At 35.0% G+C, this 25,300-nt stretch overlaps 1 long non-coding RNA gene across 1 annotated transcript; it reads left to right on the top strand.

Annotated features, from left to right (window-relative positions):
• The first annotated feature begins 3,959 nt into the window (after nucleotides 1–3,959).
• Nucleotides 3,960–5,065, top strand: LOC149989213 (uncharacterized). The gene is made up of 2 exons (XR_016502783.1): nucleotides 3,960–4,536; nucleotides 4,633–5,065. It is a non-coding gene; the product is annotated as an uncharacterized LOC149989213 (long non-coding RNA).
• Nucleotides 5,066–25,300: the final 20,235 nt, after the last annotated feature.

Here is a 25,300-nt window from a genome sequence, read left to right as displayed (position 1 = left end):
ACTTTGAAAAACAAAAGTAATTGTATAGGTCTTTGGAACAATATATGCTTTGACAAATTTTCAAAATCGACAAAACTATCATAAATTGAGAGATATTTAGGATCAAAAACCTATATGACACCCTTATAATCCTAAACCCTAAATCTGGTCCACAGCAAGTGGTACAAGCTAGGGGGCTGGGCACACACGTACAATTATCGATGGTGTCAGTACATTAGTGGCATTTGGATCGTTTGAACTTGATACCAACGTTGTCGATACTAAGCGCGAGAGAGCATTGGAGGCTATACTCGGAGATGCAACAGGGATTGGCACTGACGTTACCAAAGGGAGTGTGCTCAAAAGCCGATGATGGAGATTCGACGTGCACGTTTGACATTGACTATGTAGTGGCTGCAGCAACAGTACATGACGGCTCCATTGCCGTTGCCTCAGTGCTCATAGCGCGTACCCGAGATGCCGATGAAGGTATCCAAATGGTGGGATCAAAACGAGCAATGGCAGGTGGAAGAGAACGAGGATAGTTTCGTGTTGTAACACGACTATATTGTAAAAATATAATAAAAAAAAAATTTAATTATTATCTAATCATCTTGATTCAATAATAATTTAAGACATTTAAACATGGCTTTATAAAAAGCCTCTTAATTTATTTTCTTCTCTTAATAGCTAATAGATAAGAATTAGTTAGTAATTTTACCTTCTAGGCTGTAGTAACTCTTTTACTGCCTTAGAAAGGCCAAAAATGGTAAAAATAGGATAGAGAAGGTAAATTACTAGTATGGTTGATACTAAAGTTAAGTTGAGGGTAGGGTTGGGCTATACAACCCATAAGATAGGTTAGATTGATACCCAGGGGTCGGCCGTTTGTAAGACAAGGTCGAAATCAGACCCCTGGCTATTAAAACGGCCGCCTAGGGCAAAATATGGGGGCATTTGGAGATTGAGATTTTGGATCGGAGAGCTAGCTTCAAGCTCTATGCAAAGGTGTAAGACTTAGTTTCATAGGGTTTGGAAGGACTTTGCAATTGTTGTTCAAAGTTAGTGTTTATATTGGTAATTTGGATTTTTTGCAATAAAGTTAGGGCTAGTACTCTTGACTGTTTTGTGCAATTAGAGAAGCATCTGTATTTAAAATTTTAGAGGTGTCTAGATGGTTGAATATGCCAAGTGCATGCAAAATTTTGTATTAATCTAATGGTACGGATAGAGGATATTTGATCATTAGTGCAAAGAAGTATCAAAAATTGGCAGATTGGGGTTATTTAGGGTTTTTGCAATATCTAGAGATCTACTAGCTGGAATAAGGTGAATTTTAGCATAGTAAGTCAAAGACTTAAAGGCAGAGTTGCACACAAAGTTTCAATGAGAATTAACAATTGAAGAAGGAGAAATTGCAATTCAAAGTTTGTCATCAACTTTCTAAGTGGTGGTCAATGGACATTAGTGTGGATTTATAGTGTTTTCTTGCAATTTGTAAGTTGAATTGGATTGAAACTTCTTAAGCATTTAGAAGACTTGCAATGACACTAGTAGTAGAAAATTTACAACAATCGAATGGTCAAATTGAGAATTATAGCTTGTTGAAGCTCGCTATCTAGGGTTAGGGTTTGAAAATTAAAAATTAAAAATTAAAAAAAAAATAATACTAATAAAAAAAATAAAACTAACAAAATAATAAAAGAATTTGTGCTTATACTAGCTTGAAGTTATTAAAAATAGTATTTCTAAGTACTTTGTATTGGAATTATGCTTCTACATTGAAATCCAAAATAGTTTGTATTTAAATGGTTGAAATCCACTAGACTACTTGGATACTTGCAAAACATTGTATTATCTTCCACAGCCAGATGCCCGGTGCATTCTCAAGCAAGATAGCACATAATACGACAACGGAGAGCCGATGGTAGAGCAGGTGGAGAGTAGATAAATCGAGGGCAATGCCAAACCTAGACCAAGTGAATGACCCGTCTGTTGGTGTTTGTTTTGGCTAAGTGGAATTTGGTACGCATTTCAACTCTATACACAATTCTCACATCATAACAAATATGAAAGTCAAATCTTGTATTAGGATCTTCAGATCCTAATTAAGGTTAAAAAACCCTAAATTATAAAAAATAAAACACATATTTTTGAAAAACAAAAATGTTTATAGAGGTCTTTGGGATAGTATAAGCCTTGGCAAAATTTTAGAACGGAAAAAACTGTGATACATTGAGAGATATTTAGGATCAAAAACCTCTAGAATTCTCTTGTAATCCTAAACCCTACACCCTAAAGATCCTAAATCCTAAATTCTAAAGACCCTAAACCCTAAATCCGGTGTGGTTGCAAATCTATCAAAGTTCACATCATTTCTTGTATACAAATCTGCTACAATACATTCTTTGTTTTGCTCTGTCTTACAATATTCTACTAAGTTGTAGTGGTCAGTTTGTTATAGGAATTTTATCTCAAATTCGAAGAAAAATATCCAGTCGTGTTTGAATTATATTGTGGGATTTTAGCACATGGATTCTGAACAATAGAATTTGCATGCTTTGCATTGGAGGGAGATAAGAAGGCAACGTTGGTAAGAAGGGACTTAGACGTTAGATACGATGGTGGAATATTTGGACAAAGAAATCAACAGGGTATATGTCAATGGGACGTCTCATCAGACCCCTACTCCTAAGACAGTAGACGCTGAAGTGGAGTCTAGGAACATATGTATTTTTATTTTTTTGTAGAATAGCTATTTTATTATATTAAGTTTATTGTATTATAATCTTACATATTATATTTAATCCGAATTCTCTTGTTCAAGAACATGAACTGAAAGTAAAATAGTAGAAGTGAAACTAGAAATGGAGAAAATAAAATGAAGAACAATGACAAAAACATCCACTTCTCAACTTCCCAAACGTGCACGAATTGGATGATTCTGTTTATCTAGCACATATAAATACAAATCCGATGCTAATACATACACGATAGTTACTATACATACAAATATGTATCAATATGCACAAACAAATATGTATCAATATGCACACACAAATATGTCACCAAGAGCTCCGTATACGTACACATTAATTACGATACCCTGTGAATACCAACAATTTTTCCAGTCAATTCCTTCGCACATGATGCAAAAGCACATCTCCACCAAGCTTGCTTGTTTTGTTGCTGCCACATGTTGACTCAACAGTGTTGCCATTGGAATAAGGTTGGATCATGCAGAATTTGTCCAGAACTTAGCAATCGTTTTTCGATTTGTATAGCTTCACATTGGAACTGTTCTCTGTTTTTGTTGAATCAGTGTTGTAGTTTGACACAATTGCAATCGCTGGTGGAAGAGCATGTATGCTGAATATTCATCAGACTAGCGTAGTTAGATCGATAAGAGATAGAGATGAATCTTGCACAATGTAAGACACTCCACAATCCGCAGTCCTGCCGAGACTTGGGATGTAGACATTTGAAGGTAATTGCAAGGCATTCATCATCGAAGATTCCATATAGATCAAGAGCCGAATTGTAGTCTGGTGGTAACTCTGTTCCTCCATTTGGCAATAAGTTGCACAACAACTTTCTTGATCATCACGCATAGAAAATTGTGTCTACTGCATTGTCACAAAATCGGCTCCGACTACCGTTGTCATTTCAACCTATCATAACCTTTTTCGTCTTTTCTTAAGTTTTTTCGATTTGGAGGAGACGAGGAGTCTAGAGAGCCTTCTTAGATTCTGCGATCGATAGATTTTCAAGAGCATGGAGATGCAACAAAGATCTTTCTCGAAGATACCCCATCTATCCGGGAGGGTCATTTGACCCCTTAGATTTGGCTGACGACCCCAACACCTTGGCGGAGCTGAAGGTGAAGGAGATTAAGAACGGGTGATGTTCTCGATGTTTGGATTCTTCGTGCAGGCAATTGTAACTGGAAAGGAGCCATTGGAGAACTTAAACGACCACTTGGTCGGCTCGGTGGCCAACAACGCATGGGCGTATGCCACCAACTTCACCTCCAGAAACTAGGATGGCGCGATAGAATCGATTTATTTTTCTGTGAGCTGTGAGAGTCTGTAACTTAGACGGAACCACCAGTTGGGTTGGCAGCATTCGCACAGTAGTACATTGGGAGAGTGTGAATGAGTAAATTATAGATGTGTTCTTGTAATTGGGAATTGCAACTGGGCGAAGGGATGTGGAGGCAGGTGTAGATTTGGGCATGGAATGGTTCCGTACCCAAACGGGTGTGTGTTGGTTTCAGCTGATATAGATAGTAGCGCCATGTCTTGCAAAATCGATGTGATGGGGGCGTGGTTGAATGGATGATGGTCGTATTTGCGATATTTGTATTCTGCAGGGGAGGCGTGAATAGCAGAATGAGGTGATGGGGAGTGATTTCGTGGAGTGGTTTCGTAGAGTGAACGACGGTGTGAGCCGAAACTGAGAATGTGAGGGTGGATTGGGGGGGATTTATTCGAGCTGCATGTGATTAGTGCGGTGTGCATGTGATTTATACGACGGGGGAGAAGGTCGACGGAAGAGGTTTGTGATCCTGATCTCCTCCCTTGATCCCTGTGTCCTGATTTAGTATAGCTTTCCACCATTGTCCACATGCTTACAAGCATTTTTTGTTTTCAGGTCCCAAGGTATTTGGTGCATACAGATGGAGATTACCATCGAGCTGTGCACATCTAGTTGTTCGTAGAGAGCATGCAAGAATCGGTGTTGCAAAAAAAGGTGGATTGCAGGGATTTGTGGCCAAGCTTGTGGGGTATTTCTAGTGTTGGCCACATCTCTGCTGGAGACACTTCGCTCCTCACTGCCAGGTGATAGTTGCAAAATTTCCATGTTACTGTTGAATGATCTCAAATCCCTTGATGTGCAAGTTACAGTAAGTTTGAGATTTATTTCGTCCTTAGCTACAAAATTGGTATGCATAGAGAGACTCAAATGTGAGTTGAAGTTGTTCAAATCTGAAACTCAGATCCCTAATTAGGGTCTTTAAACTCTAATTAGGGTTTATAAGCCCTAAATTACGAAAAATAAAACACATATTTTTGAAAAACAAAAACATTTATAGAGGTCTTTGGAACAATATAAGCCTTGGCAAAATTTTAGAATGGAAAAAACTATGATAAATTGAGAGATATTTAGGATCAAAAACCTCTAGGACACTCTTGTAATCTTAAACCCTAAACCCTCAATTCTAAAACCTTACATGCATTCACTTTTATTCTAAAACATATTCTCATATGTTTAAAAATGTAAAATCACAACTCATGCCTTATTTTTTTAATCATACAACCTAGACTCTAAAATTTCAATCTCATAACATGTACACTAGGATTGTAATTTTAAACCCCAACATTGTATTGTGATAATATATGTTTGAAATATGAAACTTATTTTTATCAATTCGTTCTATTTGTTATATTTTATATTACATTGTGCTACATCAGCACCAAATAGATCACAATTAGATTGAAAATTTAACTTCTAAAATGTAAATATTGTAATTTTATTTTTTAATGCCATGTGGACTGTGCCATGTCTGCAAGATGCCACGTTGGATGACAATGCAAGGTATGCAATAAATTAGAATTTAACCTCTAATCTTATACATTTTTAACATTTCCAAATTATATATATTTTTTGAAATGCCACGTGGACTATACCACGTCAACACGATGCCTGCCACGTCACATGACAATGCTAGGTGGACTGCAAGGGCTCATAGTTTCAAGGGCAGTAGTCTTCAATAGTCATCTAATTTTTGGATGAAAAATCATTGTCATCATGAGACCAACGTGCAATCCATGGAATTGGATGAAAGTTAATCGATGCAACTGGGGCAAGGCCACTAACGGACTTATCCTAGAGAAAGCCGCGCGGCGCAAGAAGCTTACTGGGTATTTTGGGCCAGATCCAGATCAGGAATATTAGAAGGCTGTTGCGGGGGGGGTAACACAGTAGTGCAGGGTGAGCGGCAGTTGACAAGAATCAAAGGTAGGTTGACGCTTCTGTGAGAGGCAGCTGCGAGATTACACCGAGAGAGAGCCATACCCGAGGTCTTTGTGTCGGGCGGCGGAGGTTGTCATCGTGTCCACAGAAAGGAAGCCACATGCATGCAACCGACATGTGATCGGAGTAGGATCTGTCGCTTACCAGTGAATGGCCACATTCGATGGCGAACTTGAGGTAGTGATGCGAAGGTTGTGACTTTACGAGAAGGCAAAATAGATTGCAACAACCAATGCGGATCTGACGTGGCTGAACAATAGTGATGCTGGAGAGACAGTGCAGACGGTGATGAGCAAGTCTTTAAACAAGCACAACACGTCGTACTTTGAGGCGCGGCTGTTGGAAGAGGGTCCACTGTGGACAGAAGTCAGACCGAGCACTAGATCGAAAAGAGTGCGAGATTGGGCCAAGACAGTAGGTGCGGTCTTGGGTGGCGAAGCCCGAGATAGGAAGGAGAGCCTGCTGTTTAGGCTAGCAGTATAATAGGAATCTGGATCTCAAATTGGAAGCGAGCTTCGAAGGACCACATTGCTGCAAAAAGAAGCGTTGTAGTGTATATGGTGTGGCGTGGTCCAACAATGTGCTAAGTGAAGAGTGAGTAGATGAGAGATGAGTGGATTTATCAAGCAAAGGATATTGCAGATGCAGTGCTAGCAATTGTGGGGAGAGATCCAAAACAGATCTAATGTGGTCGCAAAGTTAGCAGGTTGAAATGGTAGCAATATTGTAGCAGTATTGTGTTGCGAGCCAGAGGAGAAGTTGTGCATGCTAAGCAGAGTTTGGTGATGGAGCAAGAGCTAGCCAAAGAATGCCCAGTTTGAGCTATTTCGAGCAAAGGCCTATTTGTCGTGTTATTGACATTCACATTGCTTCTCCACAAGTCCCTTTAACTTCTTAAACCTTGTAAAACACTCACTCTTTGCTTTGAGGAAGAAAATCCTTACGTTTCTTGAAAAATCATCAATGAATGTGACAAAATATCTTGCACCTCTTATTGCTGGCATCCTCATAGGTCCACAAACATCAGAATGGATAATCTCCAATAACTTGGTTGCATGTGTTGCAACTCCATTTGGAAATGAGGCCTTTTGTGGTTTGCCTTGAATGCATCCTTTTCAAGCAAGTGTCATAGCATTGTGACTAATATGACCAAGATCTAAACCACTTATCATGGATTGAAGCTCCTTCATACTCTTGGCATTCAAATGACTAAGGCGTCGATGCCAAATGCCAAACTTGTCTTGATATTGAAGAAATTCAGCAAATACCACCACTTCAACTTCATTCACCTTCTTACACTTGATGAAGTAGAGGTTGCCATCTCTAAAGCCCTTTGCATTATGATCTCCTTTCAATGTCTTCACGAAACATCCATTCTTATCAAATTTCACTTTACAACCATGTAAAACAAGTTTATTCACCAAGAGGAGGTTTTTCTTCATTTTTGGCACATGTAAGACGTCCTTCAATTTGTTCGTCTTGGTTTGGCCTTTGACAACAATCTCTATAACAATGGAGCCTATTCCAATAACTTGTACTATGCCATTATCTCCCATGAAGATATTTACTATTGAAATCTTTTCATAAGTATCAAATGAACACTTGTATGGAGTCATGTGCTTGGTGGCACCAAAATCAGTGATCCACTTAGACATCAAGAGTGCTAAATTTTCAGCTCGTACACATGTTGGTCTTGTTTACTACATTGCTGGTCCAGCGATATTCAGTAGACCTCGGTCAGTGAGCGGTGGCTAATTAGATAGCTGATTGAAGACCTCGATCAATGAGTGATGGCTGATCTACAATATACAGTGAAACGGGAGCTGCCTTTAGTGGAATCTCTCCTAAAGTGTGGTGTGAGCTAGGAAGGGAACATCCCAGGATGTTGACATTGGTTTGTGCGTGTTTCACTATGATTAACTGTAGAGTACATATTCATTAATTTGTACGAAAGTTTGGACAACAATGGGATCACTATATGATCCTTTCAGTTGTCCTTCCAATTGTAATCTGTAGGAACTAAGTAGCATTGTGTGGTGGTTCTTTCTGGAGCTTTGAGGATCGATAGTCTATTCATTACCCCACATCGTTCTCTGTATTTTACAATAATGGATATTGAGAGGTAGTACATTGCATTTAATTTAGGTTTGTTCTCCGACCTTGCCTTGGCATGTGCAGATAAACCGAATCCAGGGGTAGCGCTCAACTTTTTGGAGTCTCAAATTTTGGATTCAACTTCTGGAGTCTCACAGCTAGCAAATTGGCAAGGCACAAGCATATGGAACCTGGACCATCATATCCAGTTACCTTAGTTTGAACCCAATGGATTGGGATGTGTCTGAATACTAAGGATTTATGTAAGTTTTATTTATATATTTTATATATATAAACATCTGGAATACCTACATATATATAATGAATAAATATATAATATAATGTTATTTTGTAATGGAAATTAAATACCATATAAAAATTCAATATTTCTAATTTTTTCAACTAAACGTTTTAAATATTTGTACAAAACCATGGTCATGCAAAGTAGGATCATGTTTTGAGCATTTGTACTAACCTATGATCATGTGAATTATGGTCATATTTTGTGCAATTGTACAAGACTATTGGCATAATATATATAAGAAATGACTAGAACTTATCTAAACTAAAAATATGTTCAGCCATAATGCAAAGATGGTGCAAAGAATAAATATAAAGTCAATTATTAAAAAGTAACTTGCATGGAAGATTAACTCACTGTCAACATTATTTTTATTTTAATTGTAGTTTATCAACTTTCATATTTTTTATTTAAACTTTTTATGGCTAATTATTTGAAATATGCATGTACAAGTTTCAAAGGATTATTGGTGGACTCTATAATTTATCTCAACTACCAAACTTCAAGACTTGGCCTTGGATATCTACAAAATTGGAGGTTTCTTTATTTCATATAAAAGCCTATCAGTGCATTTCCATCAACAATTGTTGGAGTTGGATCTTGGTAATCTTGCAATGTAGCAATTTATTATGACAATCCCTTTGATATATTGAAGTTATAATTTATGAGAGTTAAAGGTGTGTATTTGAACATTTTGACCTTAATATTTCAGTTACAAATAATTGCATATTAATTAAAATTTAATAAAAATTTTCCAATCCATTGTGATATTTTCACAAATTTTAATTTTATATGGTCCATATTTTAAGATTATAGAGAATTTTATTTTTAAAATTGAACTTTTTTAATCAAAATAGAAAATTAATCTATGACATCATTGCTAAATTTTTAAGTAAAATAAATTGTTTTACAATCAACATGATTATAAGCATGGTTTCTTTCAAAGTTTAAATAATTTTCTTTGGCATAATATTTAGTAATATTTGATATATATATATATATATATATATATATACATATATATATAGATTATGTATTCTCTATACTTACATAGAAAACTTATTGTTGTCACGGACATACATATAATTACCTATATGAATAGATAAAAGTATGTAAAAGTAGGTTAATTGTGTAATATATTCTAGAGAAGCTTCTTAGAAGCTTCATAGACGCTGCTTTGACTTTATAGGAGTCTATAGTTGACTTTTAGGTTAGAAACTTGGTCAACAAGTTAGCCATGTGCCACGCATGTTGGAAGCTTAAAGAACAAGCTAACTACGTGGTCTATCCATAGAAAACTTGCCTTGCAAGCAAAGGCATGTGGCCTAGATAGTCAACATATATTGGAGGTCTTATAGAACATCGCCACGTGGCTTCTAGTTAGATAGTATATATAGAGGCAAGAGTGAAGCCCTCTTCACTCTTGTCAACTCCTTTCTTGCTTCTAGTCTAGTTTCAAGGGTCTCTAGTTTTCTTGTATTTTGGCAATAGCCATTCCAGTTTCTTTCTTAATATACATATTTCTATTTTGTCCTATTTCTTTTTGAGAAAAGTCTCACTTACTCTTTAGCTTTCATCGAGTTCTTGTCCCTGACAGATTGACAAGAGTACACTTACAATATCAGAGCTTTGTCTTTTCTTGATTAAGAGTGGATTACCCCTTTTTCTTGATAAGACATAAGCGCATTAGAAGTTACGGATTACCCTCTTTTAAACTGATATTGTTCTTAGTATTTTCTTTGTTATCAATTCCTCTCTTCTATTTGTTTTGAGCGTTGTTAGACATCTTCTCTTTTCTAAGTACTACTATGGCAGAGCTTGTTGGAATGAAGAGTGCAATGGCACAGATGCAAGAACAATTGAGGGAGTTAATGCTTGCGATGCATCAACTCAATTTACCACCACAAGGAGCAACAAGAATGGTAGGAAGTGAAGATATAGAGATGATTGGGGCTGCTTCAACATCTGCACCAAACCATGTCCCTTCTCCCAGAATGGAACACCCTTCGAGTGTTAGAGAACCGAGAGTTGCCTTGCCCGAGAAGTTTGATGGTACCAGATCCAAGTTTCGAGGATTCATCAATCAGGTCCAACTAGTGATTGAACTTCAACCCCAGAGCTATCCAACTCCAGGGTCACAAGTAAGATTCATTGGTACACTTCTTTCAGGTTCAGCATTGTCATGGTTTTCATCTTTTCTTGAACGACGAGATCCAATATTGGATAATCTGGAGGCTTTTTTGGCGGAGTTTTGATCCATGTTTGGAGAACATGATGCAATTCGTGTTGCAACCAACAAGATCCGTATTTTGCGACAAGGCAATCGATCAGTAACATTATATGCTTCGCAATTTCGACAACTTGCAACTGATATCAAGTGGGATGATGCCGCACTTGTGAGTCAATTTCTCTACGGATTACAATATGAGGTAAAGAAATTGATGCTTAATTTACCTGATCTTCAAACATTGAGTCAAGCAATTGACTTTGCTGTGAAGTGCGACAATCGACTTTTTGAATTTCGATCCGAGAGTCGCACAAGTGGGCCTCAACGTTACTACAATTCAATGGCAACACCGACGTCTCGTCAACACATACCTTCGGAAGTAGAGGATATGCAAATTGATGCGGTACGTTTCAAACCTCTTACTGAGCAAGAAAAGTCTCGTCGTCGACAAGAAGGATTGTGCTTATATTGTGGAGAACCTAAGCACACTGCTCAAAATTGTCCAAAGAAGCGACGTAACTACAAAATGAGGAGTACGGCTGTCAAAGAAGACAGTATGTCGGAAAACGAGTACGTCCAGCTACAATAGGGACCGTGCGGCTGGAATCTTGTACAACTTCTAATAAAGGTCCTATCCTCTCCTCAAAACCATCTCCTTGTTTTATAATAGATGTGCGTTTAGGACCTAATAATTACAAAGCCTCTGCCTTGGTAGATTCAGGAGCCTCATCTTCTTTTTTAGATGAAGAATTTGCTAGATGTCATAGAATATCATTAATACAAAAAACTAAACTTGTACACGTAGAAGTCATAGATGGTCGTCCGTTGTCTTCTGGAGATGTAACTCACGAAACACTTCCTGTAGGTGTAGTGATAAATGGTCATAGTAGTTGCGTAATTTTTAATATAATTAGATCTCCCTCTAATCCAGTAATTTTAGGCTTATCATGGTTAGAAAAGTATAATCCTCGAATAGATTGGATTTCTCGTAAACTTGATTTTCCTGAGAGCATTAGTAACAGTTCTATTAATCAAGTAAAAAACCATGAGTCTAGTATAGTAAAACTCACACCTATAGGTGCAAAAGCATTTATACACGCAGCAAAAGAAGGATCAACTTTTGCTATTTATGCTGCACCTATTTCTGAAAGCGTAAAGACTTCAAGTGGCATTCCAAGTCAATATCAGGATTATCAAGACGTTTTTGAGAAAAAGAATGCAGATATTCTTCCTGAGCATCGCCCATACGATTCTTCAATCGATCTCAAGGAAGGAACTCAGCCACCATTTGGACCAATTTACAGTTTATCGCAAGATGAGTTGGCTGAACTCAAGACATATATTGACGAGAATTTAGCGAAGAATTTCATACGCCATTCAAAATCTCCAGCAGGAGCTCCAATTTTATTCGTAAAGAAAAAAGATGGATCTTTACGAATGTGTGTTGACTATCGAGGACTCAACAAGATCACAATCAAAAACAGGTATCCATTACTTTTGATATCAGGACTCCTTGACCAATTAAATCAAGCTAAGATCTATACAAAAATAGATCTAAGAGGAGCATATAATCTAGTACGGATCAAAGAAGGAGATGAATGGAAGACTGCGTTTCGAACCAGGTACGGGCATTTTGAATATAATGTCATGCCTTTTGGACTCACGAATGCACCAGCTGCTTTTCAACATCTCATGAATGATGTATTTCGTGAATTCTTAGACAATTTTGTCGTCTGCTACCTAGACGATATCCTGATTTATTCTAAGAATGTTGAAGAACATGAAATACATGTTCGTCAAGTATTACAAAAACTCAGAGATGCAGGATTGTACGCCAAGATGGAAAAGTGTGTATTTCACACTACTCAAGTTGACTTCTTAGGATACATCATTTCAAATGATGGTCTTATGATGGATTCTAAGAAAGTCCAAACAATCATGGATTGGAAGATTCCAAAGACTGTGAGAGATGTCCAATGTTTCTTGAGATTTGCCAATTACTATCGGATCTTCATCAAAGACTTCTCACGAGTTGCAGCTCCACTTACACGCTTGACTAGTAAAGATAAATTCCAATGGAATCAAGAAGCGGAAGCAGCATTTGAAGCCTTGAAGACATCGTTTGTCTCTGCACCAGTCTTATATCGTGTTGACTTTTCCAAGGCATTTTTTATGGAAACAGATGCATCGGATTTTGCCTTGGGTGCAGTTTTATCACAAATGGGAACAGATGACAAACTTCATCCGATAGCTTTTCATTCAAGAAAATTCTCAGCAGCCGAGATCAATTATGAAATCCACGATAAAGAACTTCTTGCAATCGTGGATTCCTTTCAAGAATGGCGTCATTATCTAGAAGGTGCTTCTAGTCCAGTCACTGTGTATACAGATCACAAGAACCTCGAGTATTTCATGTCAGCACGCGTGTTGAATCGTCGTCAAGCTCGTTGGAGTATGTCTTTGTCAAGATTCGACTTCATTATCACTTATCGGCCAGGAAAACAACAAGGTTTGTCCGATGCCCTGTCTAGACGTTCTTATTTTGCACCAAAAGAAGGAGATGCAGCTTTTGAGCAACAAAGAACGGTCCTCTTGAAACCGGAGCAATTTCATCTCCGAGCAGTGAAATCAACATTGACTGTTGATTCAACTTTTCTCAAGCAAATCCAGTCCAGTATGTCCTCAGACCCTCTTGTTTATGATATCGAGAATAATTCTTCCAAGTCTCATGATTCTTCTAAGTTCGAGTTCTAGAATAATCTATTATATTTTGAAGGACGCCTATATGTTCCAGAAGGAAAAGCACGTTTGCGTGTTCTTCAAGCACGTCATGACTTTCTAGCAGCAGGGCACTTTGGATATAATAAGACTCTGGAACTCATATCAAGAGATTTTTGGTGGCCACAAATGTGGAAGTCAGTCAAAAACTTTGTACAATCATGTGATATTTGTTCAAGATCAAAAATTCCTCGACATCGACCTTACGGACTTCTTCAGCCATTACCTATACCAGAACAACCATGATCTTCTGTTTCTATGGATTTCATCACAGATCTTCCAAACTCAAGATCTTATGATTCTATATTTGTGATAGTAGATCGTTTCACCAAGATGGCACATTTTATGCCATGTACAAAATCTATCACAGGTGAAGAAACAGCTAAGCTTTTCATTGATAATATCTATCGCTATCATGGATTACCTAAAGATATCATATCGGATAGGGGAACTCAATTTGTGTCGAGATTCTGGAGGACTCTTTTCAAGATTTTAAAAGTGGACATAAAGCTATCTTCAGCTTTCCATCCTCAAACTGATGGACAAACAGAGCGCGTAAACCAAGTCTTGGAACAGTATTTAAGGTGTACCATCAACTACCAACAAGATGATTGGACAAACCTTCTGCCATTGGCAGAGTTTGCTTATAATAATACGGTACATTCCTCCACGCAACAAACACCTTTCTTTGCCAATTATGGCTATCATCCACGACTTGATACTTTTGATTTTTCAAAAGTTGATAATCCTGCAGCAGAAGATATGGCAAATCGGTTGTCAGAGTTACATGCAATAATGAAGGCGCAGTTGAAGAAAGCTCAAGAACGACAAAAGATAAATACAGATGTATATCGTAAAGAGCAACCACAACTCAACGTGGGTGATAAGGTATGGCTACTTCATCGCAATATCAAGACCACTCGACCTTGTGACAAATTGGACTATCGTAGGCTTGATCCCTTTTCTGTTTCTGAACAGATCAACCCAGTTGCATATCAGTTACATCTACCGGAGTCAATGAAGATCCATCTTGTATTCCACGTGTCTCTTCTTGAACCATATAAGACAGTGGATATACAAGGAAGAAGACAAATGCCACCGCCTCCTATAGAAGTAGATAATAATGAAGAATTTGAGGTGGAAGAGATATTAGACTCAAGGCGGCGCCGAAATAAGCTAGAATATCTTGTTCATTGGTGCGGATATGATATTAGTGAGCGCACATGGGAGCCATCCAGGAATCTAGCAAATGCATCAGCTAAAGTCAAAGTTTTTCATCAACGACATCCATCAAAACCAAGATGAAAACCTCTCTTATAAAAGAGACAAGATTGAGGCAAGATAACATTCAATTTCCTATCCTTGTTTGTAACTTCTTTGCATTTTGTGACGCTAATTAGATGGAGAGCCAACAACCAGCGGATTCAACTCAAGAACCTTCGTTTGCTGACTTACCGGATGAGACATTGCGATTGTCACAACCTTCAAGACGATGCAACCGAAATGAAGACCCTCAAGAACGACATGTTCTTCCTCGAATAGATGGTGAGATACAACGCGTTTGGTATCACGACCTTGGAAGAGATTCTCGATGTTTGGTGATATTATTGGAGATATGAACGACTCTTGATGGTGTTTCAAATGTATTATTTGAAGGAAGTTATGAAGGCCTCAACAGTGATCAAATAACAGGGTGGTCTTCTCGCCCTGGAATGAGACACTATCGATGGCTAAGAGGACCCATCAACTATCTTCGAAGAGAACAAAGATCAGAGTATGTAGCAAATACAATTCGTCGCATATTAGATTTTCTCAATATATAATCACCGCTCCTCGTGGAACTCGTCCCTAGAAGGGGGGGTAATGTCACGGACATACATATAATTACCTATATGAATAGATAAAAGTATGTAAAAGTAGGTTAATTGTGTAATATCTTCTAGAGAAGCTTCTTAGAAGCTTCATAGACGCTGCTTTGACTTTATAGGAGTCTATAGTTGACTTTTAGGTTAGAAACTTGGTCAACAAGTTAGCCATGTGCCACGCATGTTGGAAGCTTAAAGAACAAGCTAACTACGTGGTCTATCCATAGAAAACTTGCCTTGCAAGCAAAGGCATGTGGCCTAGAAAGTCAACATATATTGGAGGTCTTATAGAACATCGCCACGTGGCTTCTAGTTAGATAGTATATATAGAGGCAAGAGTGAAGCCCTCTTCACTCTTGTCAACTCCTTTCTTGCTTCTAGTCTAGTTTCAAGGGTCTCTAGTTTTCTTGTATTTTGGCAATAGCCATTCCAGTTTCTTTCTTAATATACATATTTCTATTTTGTCCTATTTCTTTTTGAGAAAAGTCTCACTTACTCTTTAGCTTTCATCGAGTTCTTGTCCCTGACAATTGTAGACATTAAACAATAGAACATGGAGAAAAGATTAATATAAATAATTAATAGCAAGCTTAGAGGTTTTAAAAGTTTTGAACATTTGTTCAAAATTTGAGCTAATTAATTTTTTTGATTGTATTGAATTGTGGCATATTTTCTTTGTATTAGATTATAGCAAAATTCATGGGGGACTCTAGATTGAAAGCATTTTATTCTACAATATTCAAAAATAAGGTGGATGTTGAATGAGAAACTAATATCAAATTAGTTTTTGGAAAGTCTCCACTCATTTACTTCAAAACAAACATAGTATGGTCGATGGATTTTATTGAAGAAAATGGATGGTTTTCTTTGAAATTGGCTGTGGAACATATAGCCTCTAGAAAAAAGGAAGACTACAGCGATAAGGAAGAAATGGACCCTGATAGATGATTTTAGGGTCACTACCTCTCAGTATTGGAAAGGCACAATTTTTTTGGAACTTACCTCAGTGGTTTCAGGTACGATAAGAATTTTGGTGATCAAACATGAGGATCAAATGTTTGATCGTCAACATTTGAAAGAGTGTATTGATAACATATCACAGGCTTATAATAGATTAGGAACAAAGTTGAAGAAAGTGGTTTCTATTTGTAAGAATCATACTGGAGATACATGCACTATCAATATTTACTTGGGAGGCATTCTTCTAGCAATAGAAGGTTTTTACAAGGATAAAGCATTGAGTACCAAAATGCCTATTGAAGAAAGTGTGATGCAAATATTTGATGTTGGGATTCCTAGACAAAGAGCTTCAAAGACAACAAGTACACTTGGGACTAGAAAAAATCAAAGAACTAAGAGTGTAGTCACTTATGCGGCAACTTCAGAAGTATTTGCAAGACCAAAACCACAAAATTTCATACCCAAAACAAATGTTGTTGAAATAATTTCAAGTCCGAAGGATAAGAGTATCATATCCATGATAAGTGCTACAGAAGAGGCTATGAGATTGGAGCCAAAGAGCCTTGTACTTAAGATAAAAGGTCTTGAGAGGAGAAAAGAAAAAAAAATTATTGTAGACTCTGAAAATTGTGAACCTTTGAAGAAAGGAGTCCAACCATTTCTTCTTCAAGAAAGAGATTCTATATCTTCAATGAGGTGCTCAAATAGTAGTGGAAGTGGGACGGATAGTGGCAATGACAGCAAAGAAACAAAGGACAAGTCTGAAGATATTGAGATGTAGAGGAATGATGATGAAGATAGCAGTGCAACTGAGGACGATGATGAAGAACAATATGGACCTATACATAGTGATATAGAAAAGGACCTCATTGATGAGAGTAAAAATGATGGTGATGTACGAGAATCACTAATTTTATAAGCATCAAGTTCTAAAGTGAAGCCTCAAACTCAAAAAAATTTGATACAAGTTTTAGTGTATTGTGACAATAGTGCAACAATGGGCAAGGTATGTTCATCTTCAAAAATAAATATATAAGTTTATTTTATTGCAGGCATGAATAAGTTTTTTTTTAATAAAACATATGTGTACGAAATAATTGATATATGCAAAACTATTGCCACAATAAATATAAATGTTTAATATATTTGTGTAAATCTTTTGATTATTTGTCTCATTTTGTATATGTTCATATTGTTGTAGGTTTTAAGCACAAATCTTGATGGCACATGGAAAAATTTGATGGCTAAATTGGCCATCAAAAAGAAAGATAATGATGTAATTCTCATACATTCTGATGGAATTAAACAAAAGAAATTGGATTTAGTGAAAAATGTACAAGAGAAGAAAGAGTTTGAGAAGTCAATGGACCATTTGTACTTATTTGGAAGGGAGATATGCTTTAACTTAAATATTGATTGTTTATTTCTTTCTGAAAAACGAGATGTTGTTCACAAGTTAGAAGCTAAAGGGATAGAGAAGCAGATTGAGTACTTCACAACTACTATCAACCTTGTGGAACAAACCATGTGTGTTATGCCAGCCATGTTTCAATGCCCTAAAGATTGGAATGAATGTGTACAAAATAAAAAATTTGTTATTATCAATGGCCAACATAGTATCATGACAAGTAAAGAGATTTGTTTGGATGAATACAACAAAGATTTGGAGTTAAAGGCAAAACTTCAAACATGGAAATGTTATGTTATTTGGAGAGATGTTGAACATGAACTGAACAATTTGTCTTCAAAATTCAATGAGCCTAATCTTCTTGGACATTGGACTTCAAGCTTACCAAAGACAATCGATCATTGCAGAGAGCTTTGGATTGAAAATAGAAGACTTCAACGAATCCAGAAAAATATGGTGCCAAATTCAAGTGAGAAAAAATTACAGAAGAAAGTATGGAATATATTTGTATCGAGTTACAAAGGAGCATTTCAATCCAATATTAGATGGCCAAAAAAAGACTTTAAAAAGTTGAGAGAGAAAAATTGATTATGGCAAGTGATGCCATGTTTATAAAGTGGAAAGGAGTTTTTGATGACCTTGAAGAAAGAACACTTATAGACCTTGATACATTGACCAAATTGAATGCAATTTCGAGGGGTGACAATAAGCGAGGTGTCATGCCATATGTATACAAGCCCTTACCAAGCGGACAAATGAGGTGCATGATAAATATGGGAGATGAGGCATTGACAAAACTAGTTGACAAGATCTTGGATGATCATCCAATTGTGTGGTTGGTCAAACAACCATTGAAGCATCCAAGTTGTGAGAAAACGAAAGATTGGTGTGATAGGAAAAAAAAAAAAAAAAAAAAAAAAAACAAAAACAAAAACACAATTTTATCACTTAATGAAGAGCATCAAAAATTGGGTCCACTTAAGAACAATGAAAGGAGAAAACCACTAATAGATTCTAATGGAGAAGTGAAAAGGAAGGCTTGGAAGATGTTCAAGGATAAACATCTTATTACGGGCCGACATATAGATGAGCTTCTCAGGTCTGCTAGAGAACCTTTTTTGATAGAAGAGAGAATAAAGAACTTTAAAGATAAACCTATTGTGTCAGAGGATTGCAAGTCAAACATCGGATATGATTTTTGCTTGGTTGATTTTTAAAAGATGCAAAATGTTCTCAAAGATTGAAGATGTCATTGTATTATAAATAAAAATTTTGTACATATGTACAAATAGTCTTATAAGTTTTTAAAATAAGATAATTTATTTATCGGCAATTATCATTGTTTTTGTATGACAAGATAATATTAAAGAATAGAAAGAAGGTATCAAAGAATAAATCTACTTTCTATTTTGTATCATATGACAAATCAACTATAGGCTCCAAGAAAACATCATATAAGTTTGAAAATGCCTTTCACCATTTGGCTGATGGTACTATAGAGAATGTAGATGTGGATGTACTACTTGATGGCAAGATTTCATGTTGTATCATGGATATGCGATATTTTCTATAGAATCTACAAATTCCAGATAAATATTACAAATGGAAGAATACAATGGATGAACTATGTCATTTACATCCATTAATATTTGATGCACATGTATCAATGATCATTTGTACTTTTGATCAAGAGATTTCTCTTAGTCGCTTGGAGAGAATTTTTTTTCTAGGCTATGAAGTAAAAAAATCGAGTTATTTGAGTGGATGGAGAGAGAAGGGGATTCCTCCAATAACGGAAAATATTATTGTCCACTTTATTTTCCATCGTGGAAATGAGGTCTTTGGCTTGCAAAAGAAATGGAGCATGTACCTATGTTAGAGTATGAATTTCCAAAAAATATCAATGTGCCACTTAATCCTCGGTACAACAGCCTTCAAGTATACAAAGAGCGATCAATGCATGAATATGTTTTTGAGCTACGGATGGAAGTTTACCTTCGATTCTTGATAAAGGCCTTAGAAGGAGGCAAGAAATTATGTGCACTTGTCTTTGTAGAAATAAAACCTCTTATGGCTATTGTGGTAAGTATGTTGTTTGTTTCAAAGCATTGTGCTTTTGTTCAAAACTTCAAGGAGATGTATTTATATTTATTCTAAGTTTGTGATTACACTTTGTAAATGTTTGGCATAGATGTTATGTATTATGTTGAAAAATCAGATGCAGAATAGTATTTTATGGCTGCAATAGATGCAAAAGCACAATGGCCACATATATATCTACCTAGAAGAGTCTCAAAGTGGGGTTATATCACAAACTTGGGATTGAAGAAAAAATAAGATCTCAAAGAGGCAAAGTCTGCAGCAATCATGGAAGGAGAACGTACAAATTATCTAAAAAATAATATGGAAAGGATTTTAGAGATAGAAGAGCAAGATTTGGAAAATGATGTTATTAGTAGAGAGAATTGTGAGGACAATTCTAATCATGGGAAAGAGAAGATGGTAAATCAAGCAAGGTCAATTGGAAAGCAAGTGAAGAAAAAAAGATAAAAGGATGCCATTTTGGAAAAGAAAAAAAACTAGTATGCCTACTGTAGAGATGGAAAATTTTGAATCAGATCACTCAAAATCGACCTATGTACAATCAAAGGCCTTGAAAGTTATAATACTGGCTGAATCTAAAGAGATCATTACACTTGATAGTAGTGATGATGATGATGATGACAAACTTGATACTAGGTTTGATTGGAGTGAAGATATTGCACAAAATCCTACAATTATAGTAAAGACGGAGGCTTGTAATAGTATGCCAAAAGGAATTGCAATGAAGGGGATGGATGTTAAGCCAAGACAAATTCTCCCTTCAAATGCATTTTTGAAATACATGGTAGAACAAGCTAAAGGATCTTGCAGACGAGATGAATAATTTTAAGAATTAATGGCACATATGAATCATATGAAGACAGAGCACATAGGCAATCTTTCACTTGAAGTTGGTACTTCAAGTGGGATACCTAATGTTGGAGACTATTACAGTGGACCAATCAATTCAATATCAGATGCTCAACCTGGAGTATTGACACAATTACAGTACATACTAATGCCTGCTCTTGTAACACTTCAAAAAGAAATAAGTGATTTTTTTATAAGGTATATGTTGTATGATAATTTTTACAACCTAATTTAAATGTTGCAACTTTTAACATCTAATTATTAGTGACTTCATTATGAATTTGTAGACTAAAAAAATAAGTGCACTCATAGACAAAGAAGGAATTCTACAATCCAATGTACATTTGAAGAATGTGACAAAAGAGAGAAAGAAGGTAAGTAAGTGGTTGCTAAGTTATTGAAAATTAGTAATAAAATACTTTTATATTTTCATGAACTTTAGTAAGTATTGTTGTAGTGTTTTCAAGCTCGCAAGATATAAAGTTATAAGAAGTCTTGAAGATCAAGATGGATGCCCAGTTGTAGATGTTAATATATAATAGATTTATATGTTAGAATGTATGAGTTTAAGAGATAAAAAAATATGCTAGTATAGAAGATAATAGCCATTTGAACAAAATATCATAGCAATAGCCAAGCCTCATACTGTAGGCTACTTTTCTTCTTCCGATATTGAGTAGTAGTGGATCTTGATGCTTCCCCTGACTCAACAAATTCCATCCATTTATTATATATTGGTATGAAATGTGATTCCATGACAAAATCAGTCTCTTCTTTACATATCCTTGAATAATATTGCAGCTCTTCTTCTTCTATATCTTCAAAAGGATATTTGTCTTGTTCATCCTATAAAAGAATGTCAATATGTGTAAAATATCAAAAACCATCAAAATACCAATTGTTCAAGACATTTATATTAGTTGTGTTGGCGGTTTTTTGTACCATTGGTAGTTTTGTACAAAACTTTTTAGATGCAAATTTTAAGTGCAATTCAAGCACTTTTAGCTTTTTTAATTTTTTTTTACCTTAAATATTCTATTATGTAAATGCAATAGGATTGTCAGATTTGTACATGATCAAAGAAAAGAATACAAATTGGTGAAAGAGAGATAATATAATCGGCAATATGAAAATCGCCAATATAATGAATATAGCCTTTTCAGTACTTCTTCTATAAAAGCTTAGATGTACATTAGAAAATTTTGATTGTACTTAAATGCAAGTATTTTCTATAATTATAATATACCACCTTTAAAAATATCTTTTTTATAAGGCATTACTACTAGATATAGAATATTGGCTATTGTTTGAAAAGATTATAAGACAAATTTGAGGAAACTTTTCTCCTTCTCAACTTCCTTCTTGATATCACTAAATATCAAATTTTGATTTATAAGACTTTGTAGAATATGAATAACACTAAAGGATTTATAATGCTAGAAACAAACACTTGTTAATTCATTGTCTTTTTTTCATAAGCTTCAAATTTTCTTCACGCTTAGTAAAAGTTGGTGGTTTTTAATATGTAAATTGATTGACAATATGAACCAACTTTGAAATAATTCAATCTAATAATGTTTTGGATTGCAATGCACATCATTGTAAATATTGATGGAAATTATTGTTCATATAAAATTTGGCTACCATTGATATCGCTCACAATATTTTTTTTCATATAAAGCATAAGTTGTTTTAGCATTATGTAGGTCTATCAATACATATATATTATCAAGTCTATATACATTGGTATTTTAATACAAAAAAATCTTTATTAAATTTATTTTATATAATATATTTTCAAAAATTCTCACATATAATTTGTTTACCTATCAATAGTCCACTTTATATACCAATGAACAATTAGGAATGAACCAACTTAGTACACACATAAAATGCATGGATATAATACCTACTCAATCATTCCTATATACTATTATTTATCAATATATAAAAAGTAACACTCTCTAATACATTGTTCTTCTAAAAAAATGAGGATCATGAACATGTTATTGTTGTAATTCTTTAATCAGTCACATGTTCAACATCAAAAAATATTATATTCTTTATAGTTGACATTTTACAATACGTAGTACACAAATATTGGCCCAACTGTGTAAATACTTCATGGCACTTTTCAAATACATCTATTAGGTATGCGATTTCCAAAGCAACATGAAATATAAATTGTAAGTGATTAGAAAATGCATAGAAGTATATTTAAGATGTATAGTATAAATATTAAGTAGATATGGCTATATGAAAGCATTGTGGAAGGCTTGATAAATTTATTCAAATTTATATTTGAAAAATACATGGATGAACAGATTAAGATATCAAATTTTATAAACTTTAATCTAAATATATATTATCCATGTCTTTGATATTTGTATGTGGATCTTTATTCTTCTGTGAATTATTGATAACTCTTAGAAATTAATTTTTATCATTACTTTATTATAATATTAGTATTTTTAGTTTTTTTGAATGTTATAAAGGATATTAAATTCATTTGGAAGCCATTCAATCAACAATTGTCATAATTATTTGTTGTATAGTGCACAATTGTTTTAGTTGAATGTATCTAATAACTATTCACTAATTTTATTATCATGAATTTCTTTCTCTTATCAAAAAGTACATACTATAGAATAATATTTTCTACACTATTACTACCCTTCTACTCCATCTATACAAAGTTCAAAATTGTCATTTATTTTCAATCATTTCCCTTCTATTTAGTAATTAGTAGATACATATAATGATTTTTTTTTAATGCTTAAAGTTTGTTTATCCCCTAAAATTCTATGACCATGTTCCACTAAAAAAGACCTTGAAATTGTCCTTATTCATTCTTAGACTTGAAATGAAAATAAAATAATTAGATTCAATCTTCAATTTTAGGATCTTAATTTAGAGTATTATAAAAACAAGTAGTGATTTTATCAAATTTTTTTATCATATGGATTGTGTTTGAAGTGGAAAACATAATGATTTTTGGAGCATACTAACATGATCAGTACAATTTTTTTTCTTTATAGAAAATATCTTTTGCATATTTTTGTTGAAAAGATTTGGGTATGTAAAAATAGACCATGTAAGCTATACTTTCTCCAAATTTCAAATCATTATGTAATAAAAGTGTAGCATTTTCAAAATAGTCTTAAAAAAAGAAGGAATTCAAAACTTGTTAATTTGTATTTTTTTTTTTTTTTTTTTTTTTTTGTAAAGTGAGGATCTTGGAAATTAAATTCAAAATGGTGATAAAAAAGTTTTATAATTCTTTTCAAAGTAAAAAAAATTGAAAGTACAAAAATAACAAAATTTCTATCCTTTATATGGTAAAAAAGAAGTCTTTTTTGCACCTTGGTTGGTGCAGTGTGAAAATTTTAGTTCTTTTTAAAATAAGATTTTCATTTCAAAAATTAGTTTTGTTTGCAAGATTATGAAATAATATGCTATTAGCTTCTTATACAAAAATTATCATAGATAATAAAATAATTTAGCTATGGTGGCTAAGTTTATTGAAGAAAAAGAAGTCTAAAGGCTACAAACACTTAGCATCAGCAAGGATTGTACTCTAATAGAAGTGTGGAGGAAGATAATTCTTACCTCCAACACTCTTTACTTATAGGTGGTGGTTTGCGCACCAATGAAGCAACTTCCATCCATTTGATATTACATCCATTTCTACCTCATCTTACTAAAGCCTCGATACTACTACAATAACTTATTTTACCTCTTTTCTGCCTTTTTATTATTAGCAACATACTATGCTTAAACTTTATGTGATTGTAAGTAAGCAAGTACTTGTTGTTCTTCAACACTCCTACTTTATTAATATTCTAAAGGCTTTTAATTTAATCTTTAAAGCAAGTCATGATGTCTATCCTTGACCAATGTCTTTGTAAGCACATCAGTAAGCATGTCATTTGTAGCACAATACTTCAGACCTATTATTCCGTCTTCAATCTTCTCTCATATAAAATGATGTTGAACATCAATGTACTTGGTCCTTGAGTGGTGTTTTTGGCAATAGGTGCATAAGTTTCATTGAAATCAATTCCAGCAACTTGTGAGTATCCTTTGGCAACTAATCTTGCCTTGTGCCTCACCACCTCATCCATTGCATCTTTTTTAGTCCTAAATACCCATTTACAACCAACACTAGATCGATTTGGTAGAAGAGGTGTCAATTCCCATGTACCATTGTCTATAAGAGATTGGTACTTTTCTTCCATAGCCTTCTCCCACTTGATTGCATCTTCATACTTCATAGCATCACACAATGACAATGGATCAACAAGAAGAGCAACGTTTGCATGTTCTTCACTTACTTGAGGGAAGATAAGATCCTTCCACTATTCACTACGTTGCCTTCTTTCTCTCAAGGGCTATCTCCTTTCACTTGTAGAAGAACATTCACCTTGTTGCACTTTATCAATCTTCTTCTTTCTTAAACCTTGTCATTTTTCATCCAATGGTTGGTACTCTTCATCATTGTCATCATTCCAATCTTCAACATCTTCATTTCTTTCATTGTTGGATCTTTCAATTGTAGGAGCCTTCATCTTTTCAACCTTCTTTGGCTTTTCATCTTCATCATCTTCATTTTCTTCATTTTCTTGTGTCTTTGCTGAATTCAAAGATGTATCCACAAACACACCATTACTCCCACTTGGACACATCTCCAAGTGCTCACA

Source organism: Physcomitrium patens, chromosome 5, assembly GCF_059467195.1.
Source record: "Physcomitrium patens ecotype Gransden chromosome 5, ASM5946719v1, whole genome shotgun sequence".
In the NCBI taxonomy this organism is placed as follows: domain Eukaryota; kingdom Viridiplantae; phylum Streptophyta; class Bryopsida; order Funariales; family Funariaceae; genus Physcomitrium; species Physcomitrium patens.
Note: the sequence above shows the minus strand (reverse complement) of the source record. Positions and strands in the feature narration are given on the sequence as shown.